General features: G+C 41.2%; 1 protein-coding gene across 3 annotated transcripts in view; it reads right to left on the reverse strand.

Annotated features, from left to right (window-relative positions):
• The window catches only part of LOC142497744 (uncharacterized), a 105,664-nt gene that overhangs the window by 11,620 nt on the left and 74,461 nt on the right, over positions 1 to 19,583 (reverse strand). For 2 of the 3 annotated variants that reach the window (XR_012802313.1, XR_012802312.1), the window contains 2 exons: positions 16,897 to 17,048; positions 6,403 to 6,608 (listed from right to left, as the gene is read on the reverse strand). The gene's annotated coding sequence lies outside the window, so the exon portion shown is untranslated. Of the gene's footprint in view, positions 1 to 6,402; positions 6,609 to 16,896; positions 17,049 to 19,583 lie in introns of those variants that run through there. The other variant, XR_012802314.1, reaches the window with a different exon arrangement.

The raw sequence follows: 19,583 nt of genomic DNA on the forward strand, positions 1-19,583 counted from the left end.
TAAAACCACATGCTCGGTATGCTGCCGCCTACCTGGATGATGTGGTAATCCATAGTGAAGATCGGCAATCCCACCTTCCAAAGGTCCAAGCTGTGCTTGACGCAGTCCGGTCTGCTGGACTAACTGCTAACCCCGCTAAATGCACTATTGGTCTGGAGGAGGCCAAGTATCTGGGATATTCTATTGGCAGAGGTTTACTCAAACCCCAAACACTCAAAGTGGAGGCGATACAAAATTGGCCAAGGCCAGTTACAAAAAAACAAGTAAGGACCTTTTTGGGGTTAATTGGGTACTATAGAAGGTTTATTCCCAATTTTGCAACTAAGGCAACCCCACTAACTGACCTCACAAAAGCAAGAGGACCGCTAATGGTAAAGTGGTCCCCCGAGACCGAACAGGCCTTTAGAAGCCTGAAAGAAGCTCTCTGTGCCCAACCAGTGTTGGTCACACCTGACTTCTCCAAAGAGTTCGTAGTCCAAACCGACGCATCTGAGGTAGGGCTGGGGGCGGTACTCTCCCAGGAGTCTCAAGGTGAGGAGCACCCCATCCTTTATTTAAGTAGGAAACTAAATCCCCAGGAGAAAAATTACTCCATAGTAGAGAAAGAGTGTCTCGCAATAAAGTGGGCTGTAGAGACGCTCAAATACTACCTGTTGGGGAGAAAATTCCGGTTGGTCACAGATCATGCACCCCTTACCTGGATGTGTCAAAACAGGGAAAAGAATGCTAGAGTGACCAGGTGGTTCCTAAGCCTACAACCCTTTAAATTTTCTGTGGAACACAGGTCAGGGCACAAACATGGCAATGCTGACGGGTTGTCAAGGATGCACTCCCTAATATCCATGGTCGCTCATCCCTCGAGGTCTGAGCTGGGGGGGAGGATATGTGACAGAAACCAGGGGATGGTAATAAATTCCGTATATAGGGCTCCCAGGATACTAGACAGTTTCTATCCTGTTTGGCCTGGGAGTGCAGCCTTATAATACATACACTCCATCCCACAGTTTGGCAAGCGCTGGAACTGAGGGATGAGAGATCCAGACCAGAGTTTGTCTGCTGCCTGATTTCTGTCACCTGTCATGCTAATTAGGAATCAGGTATGAAAGACTGATTTCCTGTTTGCTCTGGTCTCCCCACAAGAGCCAGGAGGCTGGAAGGCTGCTGAACTACAGAGGGGAGAAGCCTCTTCCCCAAACAGGTTCAATCTTTCTGTTCATTTGTGTAAGACTGCAAAAGTACCGTGTTTTGATGTTGGAAGTGGAAAAGCCACTTCCAACCCTGAGTCAGGGATATCTAAGTTAAGTTATCGCTCAGGTGAGCAGCTTTTGTTTTGATCTGTTTTCTGTTGTATGCACTGTGGCAGTCTCAGTGCCTGGGACTGAATAAACCAGGCACAGCCTGTTTAAAGGTACGTGACGCCTCATCATGACGCCTCATCATTTAACCTACCCTAAAAGACCGTGTTCTAAACAGTCCCGGACAAACGACGGAGCCCCGGAGTAAGCCGTTTGTCACAATATATATATATATATATATATATATATATATATATATATATATATATATATATATATATATATATATATATATATATATATATATAAAAGCATTTCGTTAGCCACAGAACGGTATCATCTATTTATTTTTTGATTATATATATATATATATATATATATATATATATATATATATATATATATATATATATATATATATATATGCAAGTGTTGTCAGCAAACAGGCCTTGTGTTAGAGATAAAAATGTTAGGACACTTGCTACAATTATGGTATCAGTATGAGTGAGCCCCTAATTCACTCAGCTGTCTTGAAGTTTGAATATGATTACAACAAGGCCTGCTTACACACATCAATGCCTTTAGTTTAGCACTCTATATAATATATATATATAATCATAATAAACAGTACAGGCCTTCATTGCTGGAAAGAGGCCTTGTTTGCTGTTAAATACAACTTCTACACAGCTGACTCAATTAAGCCCAAAAACATAATGACCCAGTAAAGTTATAAACTTTAATGAACTGTGAATATAATTACAAAAATGGCTGTTTGCACACAACAAGGCCTTCAATGTAGAAATATATATATATATATATATATATATATATATATAATCAAAAAATAAATAGATGATGCCGTTCTGTGGCTAACGAAATGCTTTTATTTGTGCGAGCTTTCGAGATACACTGATCTCTTCTTCCGGCGATGTTACAATGAATGAAGCAAGGATTGCTTAAAAACAGTGTCCCTTGGAATGTTATCTGTGCTGGTTCTTCCCCCGGTGTGGATGTGTTTTATGGCTAGAGGTGTCAAAGGATAACTGAAATCAAGTGAAGAAAGAGTGTGTATGTGTATCAGTGTGAATAAAAATGAATGGAGAGCCCACAGTATAAACAGTGCTCTACACAAGGTGTGTGTGGAGTGAGAGTGATATAAATGGTGTGGGTGGGTGTGGAAATGTGAGAGTTTGTAGCACAACTAAAAGTGTGTGTGGATACTATGTGGTCCCTATTGGTGTATAGGGATGGAAAAATAAGGAGTATTAGTATGTGTGAGAGACAGCTGTGTGTGCATACAGTACATATAGCACAGTATGTACAGACATGGCCTTTAGCGCTCATGGGAAGAGAGTTCGCTAGTGTCAGTAATGACTCATAAAATTTCGATCTCTGTTTAGGCCACTGCTAAGTGTCCCGAACAGTTGCATAAATTTGTATTCATGCAACCGTCTCTCTTTCGGGGTTTTAAGATTACCTTTGAGTATGGCAACCCTCAGATCATTCATCTTATGGCCAGAGTCAGAGAAATGTTTGCCACCCACACCATTTATATCCCTCTCACTCCACACACACCTTGTGTAGAGCACTGTTTATACTGTGGGCTCTCCATTCATTTTAATTCACACTGATACACATAGACACTCTTTCTTCACTTGATTTCAGTCCTCTAGCCATAAAACACATCCACACCGGGGGAAGAACCAGCACAGATAACATTCCAAGAGACACTGTTTTTAAGCAATCCTTGCTTCATTCATTGTAACATCGCCGGAAGAAGAGATCAGTGTTTCTCGAAAGCTCGCACAAATAAAAGCATTTCGTTAGCCACAGAACGGTATCATCTATTTATTTTTTGATTATTGAAGCTCGGCTAACACGGTACTGATACCTCTACATATATATATATATATATATATATATATATATATATATATATATATATATATATATATATATATATATATATATATATATATATATATCATAATAAAAATGGTTATTGAGGCAAAAGGTGACACTGTGTGCTCATTTGCATGTCATTTCCCAGAATCCCTTGCTGCAGTGGAAGTGCTGTATGCTGGGTGATAAGACATGCAGATGAGCATACAGTTGTATTTGCATATTTGCTTTCCTGTGGAGGGTTTTTGTCACTTTTTTTACTCACCATAACTTAACTCAGTATTATGGTATAGCCTATCCCATAGCCTCTTTTGCATACCCAGTTAAAATCAACCCCACACTGATGAGACCCATCAAGGTCGAAACAGCTGTCTGTGGGTGGTTTTCTGGGTATGCACCTTAACCCTGGCTGTGCTCAAAGCTGTGACCATGCAGCAAGCTTAAGCCTATAGGGAACCATGTTAAAAATGGTTATTGAGGCAAAAGGTGACACTGTGTGCTCATTTGCATGTCATTTCCCAGAATCCCTTGCTGCAGTGGAAGTGCTGTATGCTGGGTGATAATGGGGAAAGGCGGGGTTGCAGACCTGCCTAAGACATGCAGATGAGCATACAGTTGTATTTGCATATATATCTGATATTTTTATCTTTATTTTTGTGTATTGTTTATGTATTATTTTCTTTCCCCATTTTGTATAGTATAGGTTTTTTTCATCATTTTTATGTGGTCTTTCATATAGTGGTTTAGGTTGGCGCCATTTTTTCTTTCTGTTGTGTTATCTATATTACCCATAATTGGCTGCCACTTTTATCTATATACTGATTATTTTTATATTATATATATTATTTTTTTTAAACGTCTTATATATAGTACCACCTCATTGTCAATATGATGAAATATTGTGAAGAAAGACTAGCTAGAAGACATAGAATCACACTTAATGTAGATATTATACCTGTTGCTGAAAGAAAATAATGTTGATTTGAAAAATAATTTTGATATTCTAGAGAAACTGACCAAAGATGAAATGCGTCATTGGCTAGACTTGCTTTCTCTACAGAATTATTTAGAGAAAAATATTATTCCTAGAGGGCTTAGAATTTCAAAGAAGCCTACTTTTGAAACAGATGATGAATTTTCTAAGAATTAGAATGGGGCACTGGAGACTTGTTTGGTCTCTCTAATTAAAATGCTGATTACCTACAGGAAGGATAAGCTTAAGATATTGAAAAAAGAGATTGAGGAGATCCAGTGCACCATTAAACCTTTTGAGAATTTAGATGAATTTGTGGAACTTGATGAGGTTGTTAACAAAAGGGTCCTTAAATTTGAAGATGAAATAGTGGAGAGAAAGAGAAATAAATATGCGAGGGACAAGGATGATTACGCTAATGACAGAGTGAGGGACTGGAGGAAAAAAGGGGATTATTACAAATCCGGAAATTATGGTAAATCTAATAGATTTAAACAAAGAAGTAATAGTAGGAATTATACTAGACATAGATCAAGATCATATGAGAATACCATGAAAACTAGTTCCCAAGATAAATCTAAATCCAAGTCCATACCTGGAGACAAAGCTACAGCGATGTCTAAGGATCACTCACATGATCATATAGCATCTATGATTAATTGCCCGGTCTCTAACAAGTTCTCCCCACTACAGAATCAAGAAGAAATATCTATTAATAGAGATTTGTTCACAGAACATCAGAAGGAAGGGGCAAAGCCTTAAACAAGGTCAAATTTGGAATCTGTTGATTTCTCACCCAAAAATAAAACATCTCCTTCTGTTATTTCTTTTTTAGAGAAAGGATATCAACATCTACCCATCGAAAAAGGGAAGAAATATCCCATATGGGACAAACAGGAGTCAGCCCAAAATTCACAAAGGAGAAAAAGAGATTCAGAGGGATCAGAGGAGAAAAAAAGAGACAAAGAGAGAAGGAGAAAAGACTAATGGTGGCCGCGCCAGTAAAGTATGGTATTTATAATTTGTCGTCACATGAACTTACACCTTACCATATCTCGCTTTTGGCGAAGGGACTTTCATTCTCACCCAGTAGCCTACCCAATCAGTTTGAGTTGTTTGTGGATCTTAACAGATTCATACGCAAACTCACTCTGATGAGACATTTTTCATCCAAGGATAGGGAGTTACTGAATACCTCTAATGTCAATTTCAACACACAGGAACAGGAATGCATTTGTGCACTTACTTCTATTCTTGCTGAGCCTGATGTCATAGATAACTTTACTACGAGTACACAGATCAATAACTTGTATGATTCATTTGAACCACATAATTTTACTACACATTCTGAACCAGACTCGGTTGGGGGGCCGGTATATTCTCAGGCACCCCAGCCTAGCCGCCTGAACCTGTGTGGGAACTCTTCCCAGCATTTGGTTCAGGATTCGGATCTGGCCCTGGACTTCAAGCACTCACCCTTTCATCCTATTTCCACTTATTTCCCCTATCATTCTAAGGGGAACTTCATTGATACCTTTTACACCATTGTTCTGAAAGATCTTGAACAGTAATGCCAGACTAACACTCGTCTGACACACAGGAATCTGAGTGGAGGAGAAGAATTGGCTCTCAAAAACACAGATATTGTTGTAAGACAAGCCAATAAAGGAGGGGCTATTGTCCTGCAGGATAGACAGGACTATGTGTCCGAAGCGGTTCGCCTTTTAATGGACAGTTCATCCTATCGTATACTGGATAAAGATCCGGTCAAAGATTTTCAGTTGGCCTTTCAAGAATTAATTCACAAAGCACTTAGGATGGGCATTATCACAAAAGCAGAGAGCACTTTTTTGTTTATTAGACACCCCAGAACACCTGTTTTTTATCATTTGCCCAAATTGCACAAAGACACCACACATCCCCCTGGTAGACCCATCATATCGGGGGTGGGGTCAATGACATCGAACGTGTCCCAATATGTTGACTATTTTTTGCAACCATATGTGAAATTATTACCATCTTACATTAGGGACACGTTGCACGTCATTGATTCCACCTCCGAGATCACTTGGAAAAACACGTTTTGTTGGGCTACATGTTATGTTCTCTTTACACCTGCATAGACCATACTAAGGGCTTAGAAGCCATCAATCACTTTTACAATTAGATTTGAATTTGCATGTGTCACAGAAAGATTTTATTTTATCTTGTATTAAGTTTATTTTGACACATAATTATTTCACTTTTGATGGTACTTTTTATTTGCAAACGTGTGGAACGGCCATGGGTACCAGATTCGCTCCCAGCTATGCGAACTTCTTCATGGGGTTGTGGGAGAACATCCATGTTTGGGGAAATGCGCGGCTGGTGGCGGGTCTGGTCTTCTATGGTTGTTTCATCGATGATATTTTATAATTTGGGATGGTGAAAGAGGCCAACTGAAAGACATATTAGACTCATTTAATGTTAACAATATGGGGTTAAAATTCACCCATTCTATACATCCAGATACAATGGTATTTTTAGATCTTGACCTGTTCATTGATGGGTCGGACATGAGGATACATAGCAAAACACACTTCAAACCTGTCTCTACCAATGGGTACCTGCAGTACGGTAGCAACCACTATAAAAAGTGGCTTAATAACATTCCAAGAAGCCAATTCTTTAGGATCCGCCGGAATTGTTCTTTGAACTCAGATTTCTGTGCCCAAGGAGAGACTTTAACTAATAAGTTTCTCCAAAAGGGTTATGACAGAACAGTGGTGCAGAGGGCGTTTGATGATGCTAAATCTACTGATAGGAGTGCCCTACTTGAGAGGTCCAGGACCAGATCTGATACTGCTGGCCTTGATTCAGCGGTGGACAGATTAAGCAGGAATCCTTTACATTCATTTCCAAAGTTTATCACAAAGTATAATAAATTGGCCTATCAGGTTAAACATATTATCAATAGACATTGGAGCATTATTCAGAATGAACCTATTCTAGGCCCTAAGGTGCCAATATGAGCTTCAAATGTCTTCAAAAAAGCAAGGTGTCTGAAGACCATGATTGCCCCAAGTAGACTTAAGCCCATAATTGATTTACAATCTATAACATCTATTAAGACTCCTGCAAGGGGAAATTTCCCCTGTGGTAGGAATAGATGTATTACTTGTGGGCATATAAGTAAGATTCATTCCTTTAAATCCTTTTCTAATGGTTCTGTACATGAGAAAAAACATTACATAAATTGTCTAAGTACTTACATTATATATCTCATTACTTGCCGTTGCGGTCTACAATATGTGGGCCGCACGTCAAGGACTATTAGTACTAGATTTCTCGAGCACCGTAGAAATGTGAAACATGGTCTTCAGTCACATTGCTTATCACGGCACTTTGATAGTGTACACAATAAGGATCCCTGCTCTCTGTCCATCTTTGGTATCAAGGCCATTTCACCTTCCCTTTCGGAGGGTGATAGGTTCAAGAAATGATGTGGAGACCTACTGGATATATGTACTTGGTACGTTGTGTCCAGGGGGTCTCAATGACACAATAGACATCAGTACAGTAGTTTAATGACACCACTCATGCCTGCTGTGGGGTGCAGTGTTTTCACGGAGGTCTGGGTTGAGCGATGTACTTCGTTCCCTCCGTGGTGGCACACGTATTACCGCACTGGCTCAGGTGGTGTGTTTGATTGTCCCTTTTTGACAATGGTTTAGATATGGTATATTTATTATAACATCAAATTGTTTATATAGCTTTATCAGCTTTGCTTGCGTGACCACCATTGATCTAAAATCCTTCTCCGTCCATTCTTTCTTTTTTTGTTTCTGTCCATTCTTTCATTCCCCTTTTTCTTTTTCCCTCTCCTATTCTCTCCCTTCCATTTTTATCCCCTTTTTCTTTTTTCTTTTTTTTTCTTTTTTCCCTTTTTTTCCCTCTCCCCCCCCCCCCCCCCCCCCACTCTTTTTTTACTTTTCCCCTCCCTTTTCACCATTTGTACTTTGGTCTCTCTGAATCTTTATACCAATATCATTATCTCTTTATATGTACTATCTAGTGGAGATCCATTGACCCCAATTATTTGGAGTTATGATATTTCTCTACTAGCATCTGTTTATTACATTATTACATGATTCAGCCGATGATGCTATATTATATTATATTATGCTATATTATATTTTGCTGTAGTACCTAAATGTATTTCAATTCATTCTGTTAAATTGTATGTTATCACTTGTATTTGTTTATTTGGTCATTTTCTCTAGTATTGTTGGTCTATTTGGCCCGTATGTGTTCTGGAACATACTGCACCGACACACTTTATTCGAGCAAATACCCAGTATGTACCTGGCAGATACCTGGAATGCGCCGCTCCTCACCTCTGACAAGCCCCGTTGCGTTGGCCTTCCCAGCCTGGGTTCATGCCTGGCTGATGGGCGACTGATCTGTTAAATGATAATAATTAGGATTTAATAGGCTGCAATGCTTCGCGTGTCTACCAGATGGCATAAATTCATGAATTGTAATGCAGTATATATATATATACTGTGCAGTATTGCAGCCAGGGGAATAAAATGCTTCAATCCCTGCCTGGAAAATAACCCAATGCACTCGGGCAGAAAACAGTCACAAACCTCAATACACCCGGGTTTACCCGAATTCGTGGGACTAGCCGAGCTCGAATAAAGTGTGTCGCCAGTGTATGGGGGTTAATATTATCTTTGCATTGACCTCGTGTACCTGATTAGCAATTAGTAGTCTTCTGTGTCCTGATTGGTTCATCTTACTATAATACAACGTTCCACACCTATGCAGTTAACTCCTGATGAAGTCTCTTTGAGACGAAACGTGTAGAGAGTGTTATGTGGAGGTGTACTGCCCAGTTTTATTATATTTTCACTCACTGGCTTGTGTGACAGAAACCAGGGGATGGTAATAAATTCCATATATAGGGCTCCCAGGATACTGAACAGTTTCTATCCTGTCTGGCCTGGGAGTGCAGCCTTATAATACATGCACTCCATCCCACAGTTTTGGGCAAGCGCTGGAACTGAGGGATTTCTGTCACCTGTCATGCTAATTAGAAATCAGGTATGTAAGACTGATTTCCTGTTTGCTCTTGTCTCTTCTCCAGAGCCTGGAAGGCTGCTGAACACAGTGGGGAGAAGCCCCTTCCCCACACAGGTTCAATTGTTCTATTCATTTGGCTAACTCTGCAAAAGTACCTTGTTTTGTTGTTGGAAAGTGGAAAAGCCACTTCCACCCTGAGTTAGGGAAATCTAAGTTAAGTTATCGCTCAGGTGAGCAGCTTTTGTTTTGATGTGTTTTGTTGTATGCACTGTGGCAGTCTCAGTGCCTGGGACTGAATAAACCAGGCACAGCCTGTTTAAAGGAACAGTACGTGACGCCTCCTCATTTAACCTACCCCAAAAGACCGTGTTCTAACCGTCCCGGACAAGCAGCGGAGCCCCGGAGTAAGCTGTTTGTCACATATGGTGGAGAATGCGGGCAGAACACTAAAAGGTCTGGGGGTTAAAGAACTTTAAAAAAAAAAAAAAAAGTTTTTTTCTCTCTCTCCAAACAAGATGGAAGACGTGGTGAGTGCGCTGGTACGCAATGTCGCTGTCCAGAAAGACGCGAATGAAGCCCTGCAACAGGCGAGTGAAACCCAGCGACAGCTGTTAATAAACCAGCAAGAGACTAATGCAATACTGCAACAGGCGAATGCAAACCAGCAAGAGACAAACCGCTTGCTGAGAGAGGAGCAACAGCGGTTCGATCAGGGCTTACAGCAGGAACTCGAGATCCTGAGGGGGACTATCAGTAACCTTCCACTGGCAGCGGCAGCCCCAGTTCCGAAAATTACCAGGGCAAGCCACTACCTTCAGAAGATGGGACCCTCGGATGATGTGGAAGCCTATCTTCTCACGTTTGAACGCACGGCACAGAGAGAGGGATGGCCAGAAGCTGAGTGGGCTGGTCTAATCGCACCCTTCCTAAGCGGCGAACCCCAGAAGGCTTACTTTGATCTAGAGCCAGCCGAAGCTAACGTCTATGCAAAATTGAAGTTCGAGATCCTCGCCCGCCTCGGCGTAACCACGGCTGTTCGCGCCCAAAGGTTTCACGCATGGTCCTTCACGATGGATAAAGCCACCCGAAGCCAGATGTATGACCTCATCCACCTCGCCCGGAAGTGGCTACAACCCGAGATCAACTCAGCAAGCCACATCGTGGAACGGTTGGTCATGGACCAGTTCTTGAGGAAACTTCCCTCTGCCTTACGCCATTGGGTCAGTCGGAGTGACCCCCACAATGCGGATGAGCTTGTGGCCCTCGTAGAAAGGTACAATGCAGCAGGAGAGCACACGCAACTCCCAGTCGTGGAGCAACCCCACTACCCGAGGTTCCAGGACTCTTCCAGAAATGGTAAAAGGGTACCGGGGTTAAGGGGAGCTGAAGAGCGGCGACCACCTTCACGCAGCACCAGCAACAGTGGTTCGCACACTAAGGGCAATAGCCAACATGGGGAGCCGGGAAAAGGCTCTAAGTGGGACACAGACTATGTACCTAAATGTGTAAATTGTCATGAGAGGGGCCACACAGCAAAAATCTGCCCACTAAATGATGAGCCCATGCAATGCAACAGCGTGGAACCTTATTCGCTGTTGTCCCAATGTATGCGCCCTAGCCCAGAGGACCCCTTGAATAACCATCTGTGGGCATTTGTAAAGGTTAATGGTAGGAGGGTTCGGGCACTTCTGGACTCTGGGAGCATGGTCACACTAGTGTCCGAATACCTCTTGCCCATTAAGAAGAAACAGGGAAACAGTTCACAAAGAATGGCAATTTGTTGTATACATGGGGATAATCATGAATATTTTTTTGAAACAGAGTTTGGTTCTTTAGATTTCAAGGTGGGTATTGTACCCAAACTGGCACATGATGTGTTAATAGGGACCGACTTTCCCCATTTTCTAAAAATGTGGTCCCCCGCTCAGAATAGCGCCCAGAGTTCAATAGCAGACCATAACGAAGTATTAGAAGAAATAAATCCTTTCCCGTTTTCAGAAATGGAGGTTGACGAGGGCCCAAATAAGAAGGGGGAAAAGGAGGAGTGCTGTAAAATTCCCTTCCCCATCACTACTTTGGTAGGGAATACCCCAAATCAGGATGTTGATCAGACACTTACCACCCCAGAACCGGATAAGACCCTCGCTGACCTAGAGGTCAGTCCTGGGAGTTTTAAGAAGGCCCAGTGGGAGGACCCCACATTAGAGGTAGCAAGGGGAAATATACGGGACCTGAATAGTACTCTTGGCCAACCAGATAGGTCGCTTGCTTACCCCTACTTCGAGGTAGAGAACGACCTAGTATATCGGGTTGATAAAAGAAAATCAGTTACAACTAAACAATTGTTGGTACCACGGACATTCCGTAATGTAGTGTTACACCTCGCACATAGTCATCCATTGGGGGGACACCTAGGGGTGGAAAAGACAAAAGAAAAGGTTCTCCGAAGCTTCTATTGGCCTGGGGTTCTGGCAGAAATTACGAATTATTGTTCCTCATGCCCAGCATGTCAGATCACCGCCCCGTTCAAGGCGTACCGCAGCCCATTGGTACCCCTTCCCATAATAGAGGTACCATTTGACCGGATTGCTATGGATCTAGTAGGACCCCTAATAAAGTCTGCTAGGGGACATCAGCATATATTGGTAATATTAGATTATGCCACCCGATATCCGGAGGCAGTTCCCCTACGTAGCACCTCTGCCAAAAACATAGCAAAAGAGTTAGTAGTTCTGTTTTCCCGGGTTGGAATTCCTAAAGAGATTCTATCTGACCAGGGAACACCGTTTATGTCCCAAGTAACAAAAGAGTTATGTAAACTCCTAAAAATCAAGCATCTCAGAACCTCAGTCTATCATCCACAAACAGATGGTTTAGTGGAAAGGTTCAATAAAACCTTAAAGAGCATGTTACGGCGGGCGGTCGATAAAGATGGGAAAAACTGGGATTGTTTGTTACCGTACCTGTTATTTGCCATTAGGGAAGTTCCCCAATCATCCACAGGCTTCTCCCCGTTTGAACTATTGTATGGCCGACACCCAAGGGGCTTACTGGATATAGCCAAAGAGACTTGGGAACACGAGGTTACCCCTTACAGAAGTGTAATAGAGCATGTTGCCCAGATGCAGGACCGCATTGCTGCAGTCCTACCCATAGTGAGGGAACACATGGAGAAAGCTCAAGAAGCACAGAGGAATACGTATAATAAGGGTGCTAGGGTCAGAATTTTTTTTCCCGGTGATAGGGTACTAGTTCTGGTTCCCACCGTGGAAAGTAAATTCCTTGCTAAATGGCATGGGCCATATGAGGTCTTGGAAAGAGTGGGAGAAGTAAATTATAAGGTAAGACAGCCAGGTAGGAGGAAACCTGAGCAAATTTACCATATAAACCTACTCAAGCCCTGGAAAGATAGAGAAGTCTTGTCAACCCTAGTAACCCCAGGTCCGTCAGAGAGTCAAGAAACTGACCCAGAGGTTAGCATAGCTGAAACCCTGTCCGTTCATCAGAAACAAGAGGTTCAGAATTTAGTGAGCAGAAACAAAGAAATCTTCTCTACACAGCCAGGTAGAACTAGCGTAATTGAACATGACCTAGTCTCTGAACCGGGGGTCCGAGTTAACCTTAAACCGTACCGAATCCCAGAGGCCAAAAGAGAGGCTATAAGTTTAGAGGTTAAAAAAATGCTAAAACTAGGCGTAATTGAGGAATCCCAAAGTGGGTGGAACAGCCCTATAGTCTTAGTCCCAAAGCCAGATGGTACAACAAGGTTTTGTAATGACTACCGGAAACTAAACGCGGTGTCAAAATTTGATACTATGCCCAGGGTAGATGAACTTGTAGAGAGACTGGGCAAAGCCCGATATCTCACAACCCTAGACCTAACAAAAGGGTACTGGCAGGTTCCCCTCACAGAAAGGGCAAAAGAAAAGACAGCCTTCTCAACCCCAGACGGCCTCTTTCAGTATAGGGTGCTGCCTTTTGGCTTACATGGAGCTCCCGCCACATTCCAAAGAATGATGGATAAAATTTTAAAACCACATGCTCGGTATGCTGCTGCCTACCTGGATGATGTGGTAATCCATAGTGAAGATTGGCAATCCCACCTTCCAAAGGTCCAAGCTGTGCTCGACGCAGTTCGGTCTGCTGGACTAACTGCTAACCCCGCTAAATGCACCATTGGTCTGGAGGAGGCCAAGTATCTGGGGTATTCTATTGGCAGAGGTTTACTCAAACCCCAAACACTCAAAGTGGAGGCGATACAAGGTTGGCCAAGGCCAGTTACAAAAAAACAAGTAAGGACCTTTTTGGGGTTAATTGGGTACTATAGAAGGTTTATTCCCAATTTTGCGACTAAGGCAACCCCACTAACCGACCTCACAAAAGCAAGAGGACCACTTATGGTAAAGTGGTCCCCCGAAACCGAACAGGCCTTTAGAAGCCTGAAAGAAGCTCTCTGTGCCCAACCAGTGTTGGTCACACCTGACTTCTCCAAAGAGTTCGTAGTCCAAACCGACGCATCTGAGGTAGGGCTGGGGGCGGTACTCTCCCAGGAGTCTCAAGGTGAGGAACACCCCATCCTTTATTTAAGTAGGAAACTAAATCCCCAGGAGAAAAATTACTCCATAGTAGAGAAAGAGTGTCTCGCAATAAAGTGGGCTGTAGAGACGCTCAAATACTACCTGTTGGGGAGAAAATTCCGGTTGGTCACAGATCAAGCACCCCTTACCTGGATGTGTCAAAACAGGGAAAAGAATGCTAGAGTGACCAGGTGGTTCCTAAGCCTACAACCCTTTAAATTTTCTGTGGAACACAGGTCAGGGCACAAACATGGCAATGCTGACGGGTTGTCAAGGATGCACTCCCTAATATCCATGGTCGCTCATCCCTCAGGGTCTGAGCTGGGGGGGAGGATATGTGACAGAAACCAGGGGATGGTAATAAATTCCATATATAGGGCTCCCAGGATACTGAACAGTTTCTATCCTGTCTGGCCTGGGAGTGCAGCCTTATAATACATGCACTCCATCCCACAGTTTTGGGCAAGCGCTGGAACTGAGGGATTTCTGTCACCTGTCATGCTAATTAGAAATCAGGTATGTAAGACTGATTTCCTGTTTGCTCTTGTCTCTTCTCCAGAGCCTGGAAGGCTGCTGAACACAGTGGGGAGAAGCCCCTTCCCCACACAGGTTCAATTGTTCTATTCATTTGGCTAACTCTGCAAAAGTACCTTGTTTTGTTGTTGGAAAGTGGAAAAGCCACTTCCACCCTGAGTTAGGGAAATCTAAGTTAAGTTATCGCTCAGGTGAGCAGCTTTTGTTTTGATGTGTTTTGTTGTATGCACTGTGGCAGTCTCAGTGCCTGGGACTGAATAAACCAGGCACAGCCTGTTTAAAGGAACAGTACGTGACGCCTCCTCATTTAACCTACCCCAAAAGACCGTGTTCTAACCGTCCCGGACAAGCAGCGGAGCCCCGGAGTAAGCTGTTTGTCACACTTGCTACAGCATTTTATTGTTTCTTTGGAAATATTTATCTCAGCCGTCCACCAGTTATATTCATGTGAACTTTTTCCGGTTGAATCCATTGACGTCACTGAGTTCTCGCTGAGAACTCATTGTGTGACGCCGGATTGAGAGGAAGGCAGCGTCCCTCGTGTTCCCCGGGCTGCGGAGGCGTCCACAGAGGCTAACAAGTATATTACTGTTGGTATTATTACTATGTGTTTAACATTGTTCATTGGTTAATTGTATATTTTATTGATTAATTAATATATGCAAATTATCTCCCTATAAGTACTGTGAAGGGGTATCCAATGGGTATGCCCTGATGAAGTCATCATAGATGACGAAACGCGTAGGGCATGGCTAGATAGAAGCTGTCACTTGCCCATGAACTCTGCTACTGCTGTATGAGAGACGCTATATGCTGTATGAGAGATGCTGGTTCCTATTCCCCCGGTACATCGTTGCCAGCACTGAGAATTTGCTGTTTCCCGGAGGGACATCTTGTGCTGGGAGCCAAGTTGGAGGGACGTCACTTCCGGCCATCCGGCAACATGGAGGAAAGACACGAGAGGACGCCATTGCCTGATTCGGAGCCTATCTCATATCTGCTTTTAATTTCAGTACTTTTGTGAGTGGGCATTTGATAGATTTTAATGTTCTATAAACATTTGTTATTACGTTAATGCACTAGGTGTGCGCCTGTTTTCTTTTCTTTTTTTCATAGGTATAATCAGGGAGTTGTGAACCCTTTTGAAACGGGCTGCCAAATACCTGGATGTCATTATTTTTGGAACAGGACTTTGTTTTTTCAGAGGTTATTTACAAAGGTTCTTTTATTTAACGTTTTTATATGTTTTTCTTTTATTATTATTGAATTTTAATTCTTGTTATGTTATTAAACTATTAGGTTGGTGTTTTAATAACATCACATATTCATTATTTTTAATTTCTTTGAAATACTGGTTCACAATTTTATGTTGCTATCATCTTACCACACCACTGGATGCACTTACAGTTGGGTTAATTAATTTATAGCTTTGGTTAGGGTATATTAGAGGCGCTACTTCATCTTTCTTTGGTTTTCTTGTTATATATATATATATATATATATATATATATTACATACACACATACACACACACAATATATAGTTAAATATCTATAGATATATATATAAATATATATATATGTAGATATCAAGAGAGAGACAAACAGAGAGAGTCAAAGAGAGAGAGAGAGAGAGAGAGAGACAAAGAGAGAGAGAAAGAGAGAGAGAGAGAGAGAGAGAAAGACAGAAAGAGAGACAAAGAGAGAGGTGTGTGTATGGTTATTTTTAGGTAAGTGTAAGTAGAAATCTGTTCATCATACCACTGTAGACGATTTCACACCCATTGTTATTTTAATTAAAAGAGTAAACTTGTTTGGCACATTTTGATTGCCTAAGCCGAAAGTAAAGTTTTGATTCCTGTGAAAAGAGGGTATCTTAGACAAAGAATTTCAGCCAATTATAGTAACAAATTTCTTGTGGGAGAAAACCTAGGCGTATAACTGTTCTGTTGTATTATAACCTTGGAATAAACCGCGAAGATAACATGTAACTATTCACACATTCAGCAGACATCCGTATGCGTTCAACTTAGATACTGTACACTTGAAGAGAGAAGAAATGGCAGTATCTTCCACATTGCACAGCCATCCACGTAAATCATACAAATTTTTGATTTATGAAGCAATCGAGTCACCGCCACAGAAAAAGGCAACCGTGGGGGAAATCTATTACTTGATCCAAAAGAAATATCCATACTACCAAGAACCAGCCAGACAAAGAAATTTTAAAACTTCTGTACGTTTCACTTTATCCGCAAATGAATGTTTTGAGCGTGTCCATGATCGCCAAGATCAACGATATGGATGCTGGCATGTTGCTTCATCATTTAAACTTACCATGGAACATGGAACATATCTTCTGTTAAATAGCATATTTTTGCCTAATACCAGTTACATTGAAGCCGCACAGACTGTCGCGTCTGCTGATATACCTGCACCGTCCATTCATCAAGGCCAGATGCAAGATGGACATAACTACTATGATATGTATCCAAACTTATATGGCCAATACAAATGTGGAGGTGAAAACAACCAACAACTGTACGTACCTCCGGACGTCTTGTTTGAAGAAGCAACTGCAGATCCATATGACGGCCTCACGGAGATGTGTCTGATTCAGGATTCAACGGTTGCCTCAACCATGGATGATACTGTTGTGCATTCCTGGAGCGCGTTGTTGCAGCCAAATCAGTTTTGACTTCTACAAGAATGGTAAATACAAATTTCGTTATGCCTTTACTCACATTATATATGTGTACATTAATAATATACACAATTTGTTAACCAAATGAGTGGATACAGATTAACATTGCAGACAGCCTTACATGTAGCGTGCACAAAGACATTATTTGCTATAACAATATACTACATGACGAACCATTAGTACACATCGGTGAGGGAGTCCTAAATCATAGATTATTATCGCTTTTAAAGTATCATTTCAACATGTTACACTAACTGTAACACACATACCTCATTGTTTAGCATTCAACATATAAAAACAAAGTGTCGCCCACATATGACGGGGGAACGTGGTCATGTCCCAAGGCATCCTTAAAATGGTTACCGATGCAAGCCCCACCCCCAACCAACGTGCGCGCGTGAAACAGTATTGGCTGTGCCTGTAGCTTATTGTTACGGTCAGTGCAGTGTGTCATGCGCGCGTGTCGGTGGGGCGGTGCGTGCACAGCGCTGGAGGCCAATGTTCATTCAGTGGGAGGGGTGTTTGCGTGCATTTCACGGTGCCTTAACATGACGTCACACGTATTTTGTTCGCTCCTTGGCTGATCGTCCGTTTTGGACGTGGGCACACATCCCTTTACAAAGTTTAGATATGTACGTGTGTCGAAGTGATTTTTTTTCACTTCCATACCATAACTTTCTGCCATGATATGCATACTGCTAGCAGCACCATGGAGGGACATGTATTGAACACACAGCGTACACATCATTTAGCGCATGCGCTAAGACTTAGTCCACACATTCGTGACGTGCGCGCAACAGACATTGTGCGCGCACATTATTATGTATGCAGGCATCGGAACAAACATATCAGTAGTAATGCGAACAACGCTATTAGAAAAATGAGATATTTCTGTATTTTTAGTTTGATCCTTGCAGTTTAAACATATACGTAACTTATGCGTGAATATCTACAATCATATAGAGATGTGTTAAGCGTTGTCATGATGAAACATAGATAAATGTGACATCTTTGAACATCATGTGTTTGCTGTATTTCACAGATGTCGAGGATGAATACATGGGACCAATGTATGATTTCAGATGGGACAATCGTTATATGAGATGATTGTGACGACTAACGAACAACTATTATAATAAATATGTAACAATGCTTTCAATGATTGGTGTGCAGATTAACAATCACTACATAATGTTATCCTATTGTGCAAATATTACTATGCACTTAATTATCATAATGATGTTGCTAAGCACTGAAGTTATATCTTATATTCATAAATGTTAAATTTCTACTAACATTATATGTATTGTCATGTCATATATGCTACCCACATTATCACTCAGCAAACACATTAATCTAATATACATAATATTCTCACATGTGACTTGCCAAAGAATGTAAATGCTACATAACAACTCGTACACATTGTATCTGAACGTACACAATAACAATAGGGAAGTGATATAAACTTTTTAGTCGTGTGAATGTTATAGTATCACCTAGGTTGTAGTGGTAACCTAACATGCATTAGCTAATGAATGTTAGGTACAGATCATTAACCATGAACATTTGTGTGTAAATTTCATTCACACAATTAACTATAGTTTAGTGTTATTAGTAAACGTTCAACACATACATAGCTAAGTGACGCCGATGGTAAAAACAACATTATTATCTAGGTTAATATTCTTTCTGGTAGAAATACATGCATCACACAAAAACTAAAACACACACGCATACTAGGTTGCTGAAATGTGTGCGTATGTAAATGCATACTTCATTTATGATCATATGTTGACAGTAGTTATAAAGGATCATGATCATTATGAATAATTAACGTGAATGAAATAAAAAATTTATTAACTACATTGTCATTCTGTTGAATGAGTTAGGAAAACTTGTGAATCCAAAGAACTATACTTTGGAATGGTGTTAACATTTTGACAAATGTTACATGTACGTCAAATCAACACATATCTTTCACTTATACATACACATGTGACAATGTAGTAATCAACATGAAGATGAAGTGAGAGAATAAATAATGACATACATTGCAATGTTAATGATGTTTACCACAATTGGGTCATTTCATACAAACATGCATTGATTGTTAACATCGCTCATGTGCATAAATGGATGTTGTAACGTTGTCAAAATTACATGTTATGTAATGTACGTAATGATTTTTAAACAAACTGCACAATAACCACCAAGTGTAGATAAACGCACGGACACAATACAGAAAGGACATATTTCAATTGTCACAACTTTTTCATTACGTTCTCTTTATACATCCTCTAATTATACCTGTATCGCGGTTTGCACATCTTATTACAGATGTGAATTCAAATACATACCATGAGCAGTCCTTGGAGTTATATACCTTGAAAAAGAAAACATGAATGAATAGAAATCATTGTCATGACATGTTCATTAGGGTAAGCAACACACAGAAGTGACACTTTTGTATGTGATATGAAACAAAATATAGAATACGTCAAATATGATCTTAAATACACAATAGTCTAC

This window comes from Ascaphus truei, chromosome 6 (genome assembly GCF_040206685.1).
Source record: "Ascaphus truei isolate aAscTru1 chromosome 6, aAscTru1.hap1, whole genome shotgun sequence".
Taxonomy (NCBI): domain Eukaryota; kingdom Metazoa; phylum Chordata; class Amphibia; order Anura; family Ascaphidae; genus Ascaphus; species Ascaphus truei.